Source organism: Acyrthosiphon pisum, chromosome A2 (assembly GCF_005508785.2).
Source record: "Acyrthosiphon pisum isolate AL4f chromosome A2, pea_aphid_22Mar2018_4r6ur, whole genome shotgun sequence".
Lineage (NCBI taxonomy): Eukaryota > Metazoa > Arthropoda > Insecta > Hemiptera > Aphididae > Acyrthosiphon > Acyrthosiphon pisum.
The window spans coordinates 15,974,389-15,979,747 of NC_042495.1; positions in this window are offsets into that span (position 1 = coordinate 15,974,389).

A 5,359-nucleotide genomic window follows, 5' to 3' on the forward strand; every position below is an offset into this window, starting at 1 on the left:
CTCTTCGTCTGCCGCGGCGTCTTCGCCCCGTGGTCATCGTTCTTCCGCCTCGCTCCTTCCGCAGTGCCACCTCCCTAGACGCTGCCCACCCAGATCTTCCTCCTTCCACCTCGCAGCTGTACTTCCTAGACTGCACCGATATACCGCGTTCGTTCCTCCTCCTCCTCCTCCTCCTCCTCCTGTTCACCCATCACTTCCTGTGTATGTCGTGGCCGCTACGACCAGGCCTGTACGAATACAATATATATTACCTATATATTACTGACTTTATAATGTTATAATTGTTATAAAATATGTCAAGTACCTTATAGAGGTACATCTAAGTGTATATAAATACTGTTGATTTGCTCAGCAGTTCCAAGTTCGAGGGAAACGAATAGACTTCGAATTACATACCTATTATCCAATGAATTGTTTTTTTTTTATTACTCGAAATATTCAACATACATGTTAAACACTAAATATTATTAAAGATTTCCTTTTTTTTAATTAAATTTAAAATACTTGGATTTCCAAAAATCGACTAAAAAATATAGTATAATACGCCTATTATTGACCCATATGTAATATTGTAACACAGAAGTCACCAACATTTCCGTTGACAAACTTTATCTACCCTGCAAACAGGAATTTTTTTTTAAATCAATTGTATGGCAATTAAATTAGTTTCTCAATAAATTTTATTTAATTTTTGATTTTGATTTTCCTTTTTTGGGATGTACATTTAATTTTGATGGGTCCTGAAAACTTCCTCAGTTTCTTAAAGTGGACCTCCAAAAATATTAATTTATGATCACTGTTGTAACATTTTGCTCATTACATAGCTTTGCGTGATCCATTTTCTGACTACTCCAACAAACTTATACACACATGCGACAACTACCTACTATATTATATTTTATATAGGTCAAACGTAAATGGTTATGACTTATGATAAATAACAATGGCGTAAAGTTTTTTTTGTATACCACGTCCTGCAGCGGCATCTGAAAATATCCACTTGATGACCGCATAAATAGGTACATAATATTATATAGGCAATACGGTACACGACGTCGACCGCAAAACAGTAATTGAAAATTCGTAAAAGGTACTTAAATGTACCTAAATACCTATAATATGTGTTTTATGTTATGAACAATTTAACATACTTACGCAGTAATAAAATTAATGGAAATTGTTTCAGCTACTATAAATATATAATATAGGTATAGACGACTGTGCGGTTATTATTAATAGTTTTAACTTAATTTTAACTGAAAAAAGTTAATCGCGTCTTTTAGATTCTGAGTGGAACGATGAATATATTGATTTTACAATGATGTGTGTTTTTTTATTTTTTTATTTTTGTGTCTGTCATCACGGTTTGGGGCAGTAAAACTGCTTCAATTTTCTTCAACAGTATCTTGTTTGATGGGAAAGTGAATCTAGTTGGTGCATTCGGGAGGTCAAAATTTTAAATTTCCAATAGTTTTCAAAAGCGCCTTGAAAAACAAAAGAAAAATTAAGAAAAAACGGCAATTTTTACTCAAAAGCTGTTTTCAAGAAAATCGATTTTGGTTTTTGTTACAACTCTAAAACAAATTACCGTAGGTACATAAAATTTTAACCGAATGTTTATATTAGCATTTTCTATACATGATAAAATTTTCAAAATATTTTGATTTGTTTTGAACTGCTTAGATATTTTAAGTTTCTAATTATATTAGTTTTTTTTTCTATGAATGTCAATAAAACATTATTTGTTGAGTAAAAATACTTGAAATTTTAATACATGAATCCTACTTTATTGTTACAATGACATTTGAAAAATATTAAAAACCCTTAGTCACAGTTTTTTTTTATTAAAATATTTTCTTTTTAAATCTAAGATTTGAAAATGTATTACAAGATTTCACATAATATTGTCTACCTTTATCAAAAAAAAAAATGTCTACAAGAAAGTCAAATTAAATTTTTATGAGCGTTTGAAATTCATATTTTTACACATTTGATATTCGCTTGATTTCTCATGTGACGATTTTCTTATTTTATTATAATTAAAAAACAAATGACTGTAGATACTCAAAAAATTCACTGAATGTTTATATTAGCATTTTCTATATACGATATAAATTTTAAAATAATTTGACTCTTTTTGAGCTGTTTAAGGATATGGTCAGTTTTCAATTTTTTTTAGTTTCTTTTTCTTTAAATTTCAATAAAGTTTTATCTATTGGGCCTAAAAGTGTAAAAATATAATACAAGGCTCTTGATAAATTGTTACAATAGCAGTTGAAAAATATTAAAAATACATAGGCACAATTTTTTTTATGAGCAATTAAAGATCGAATTTTGACAAACTTCATCAAATGTAAAATTGAATAATTATTTTGTAGTTAAAAATTCATAAAATGTTCAACTTTTATATCTAAGGATTGAAAATTTAAAACAAGATTTCACGTAAGTAGTTAATTCTGTTACCAAAAAATCTAAAAAATACATAAGCACATGTTTATTTTTATAGTCATTTTAAGTTCAAATTTGGACTAAATTACATATTAAAAACCTAGAATAACTATTTTAGTTATTTTGTTGTGATTGTATAATATTATTCGCGGGTATACTTGAAACTTCTAAAGTATACTATTATATATCTATGATAGTATCACGGTTTGTTGTTGATGTATAACGTGTTATAAGTACCTAATAGATATTGTGATATGATTAATTTGGAATTTATTATAGGTACCTATTAAAGGTAAATTTTTTTTTTAATACCATAGAGTCTGTACCACAGGTTGAGAACCGCTGCCATAGACTATATAATATTATGTCTTATACCTATACTGAAATACCGTCTACGCTCAGAATCGTTTTTCTTATACAATGATATTATATCATTGAATTCAAATTTAATATCATCCATTATACAGTGACCCACTTGTAATCTACTGTACAGCAGAGCGACATCCACTTACCCACATTTTTTATATTTAAGGGGTCGTACGTACGTCAGACCCAGCAGCGTCGGCCACCGCTCCTTATCGTTGACCAGATTTTTTTAAACTTTGATTTTAACTTTAAAACAAACAATTTGTAAATTTATTTTTACAATAAGCGCATATTATGGTGAAATATTTTTAAAATATGAGACGCGTGAAAAAAGTAGCCACCCAATGGCGACAATTTACATGTGGATTTGTATAATTTTGATTAGGATTTAACTATGGTCAATTTATGAGTCACCTAATGCATACAGACATTAATCACAAAAGTGGTAGGTACATAATAATGAAATAATTAATAAACTATACCGAATTTGGTTGCATATGAAAATATTACATTGTATAAATATGTATTAGCTCAATAGTTAAACGTGCTAAAAATCTTTAGCGATAAGTTAATAAATTGGGAGTAGTGTCGATGACCACGTCATCTAGTACACAAAAATTAATATCAACTTATTTACTTAATGTATTATTAATGTATACAGACTGTAAATATATTTTATAACTAAAAAAAAAAAAAAAACTATAACTCTCTGACTTTTGTTGTTTATTATATCAATAATTTAATACGAATGATAAGGTATCAAACAAAATAACATATATTATGTACCTTTAAGACCATTAACCAACTCTATATTATAATAATTTATTATGAATATTATTAAAGGTATACTTATATAATATAACGCACGGCAGGTGAAGAACTTTTCCAATACAATATGCTTTAGTTTCGTATTAAAAATAATATATAATATAAAAATATAATGTTTTAAGCAGCGTATGAATAATGTAATAATTTCAAAATGTTATTAATTTTAATCGCATATAGGTAGTAGCTGGTATAATAATATATAATATTATAGCGTTTATTATTATTATTATTATATTAGGACAGTGGGCAGCAAAAATAATTTTTTTAATACGACATATATTATGGAATATTTACCGTATATTATATTATATTTTATACATATACCTACTTAACGTGTGCGACTCAAAAGAATTAGTGTGAATGAGTGTAAATGATTAAAAGTATATTTCGAATTTTATGTTTATTCCCGCAATATGTTTAATATAATACGTACCGATATATTATATTATCATATATACGGAGTTTATAATATGTCTTTTTTTTATACATATATTTTACAACCTCACATATATAATAATAATATAATCCTTAAAACGATTACGTACCCATAATGGATACATAGGACGGATATTATAATATATACCTACCTGTGTACATGCGTGTATCTCACGACACAGTGTATGCGGATCTTATAAACGGGACATATTCAATAAGAATTCGCACGGTTGGCCTGCAGTCGGGGGAGACCTCAACGCTCGCAAACGTTGTGAATGATTTTTCGCGCCACCCGAAAGAATGTTGCGGAGGTCGTGTCGAATGCGTATAATATTATTATAAACGGGTATCTATATACGTCTTCTCCGTTGAAATATAATTTTATTGCTCAGTCATGTCGTATAGGCACCGAACAGCATTAAACTAAAATACATATTATATACATATCGTATTATATTGTGAAACAGGTATTAATAAAACTATTTAAAATAATGTGTGCACTCGTCCTGTGTTATATGCATAGAATGCACCCATATAATAATAATATATACACAGGATGATTCACCGAGCATACCTATATATCATGCCTATATATACTCACCCACCTAACCCCATTTTTTCCTAAGATAATAATTTCGATTTTTGGAATTTTCAAGTACCTATACCCACCTACCTACTTACCTACTTACCTAGTACCTACCCGTCAGTATACGCATGAAAACCATATTTACAAATACCTAAATTTTTTTGAAGCCATTGATGCTAGTATCTATCGTGTGGCGAATACAAACTTCTTTTTTCAAATAACAACCACCTTTTGTACTGAAATATTGCTAAGCAGATGTTTTTTTTTTGGTTTATGTTGTTTTTAAATTATTTAATATTATTCTAATGTATACTTACTACTGAGAATAATCTTTTTCAATAAAATACAAAATATAATATTTAATATGTAATCTACTATACTTATAATTGAACCGACTACAGTCTTTATAATATAATATAAGATATTAATATCTTATAATATTAATTAATGTAATTTATAAATCATCGAGGCTTCATATTATGGACTATCATATCCTCAGTACCTTTTTGAAGATTAATTAACTCAAAAACTACTTGTGCACATTTCGATTGTTTTATTTAAGTCAAAACTGAAGAAAAATTTTTTTTTACAATTGTCATAATTTGTATCAAACGGACGCGCACTTAAATTTTCTTGTGCTGCAATTTAAAATATGATCTTTGACCACACTTAAAAATATCCAGATGCCAGAATTTG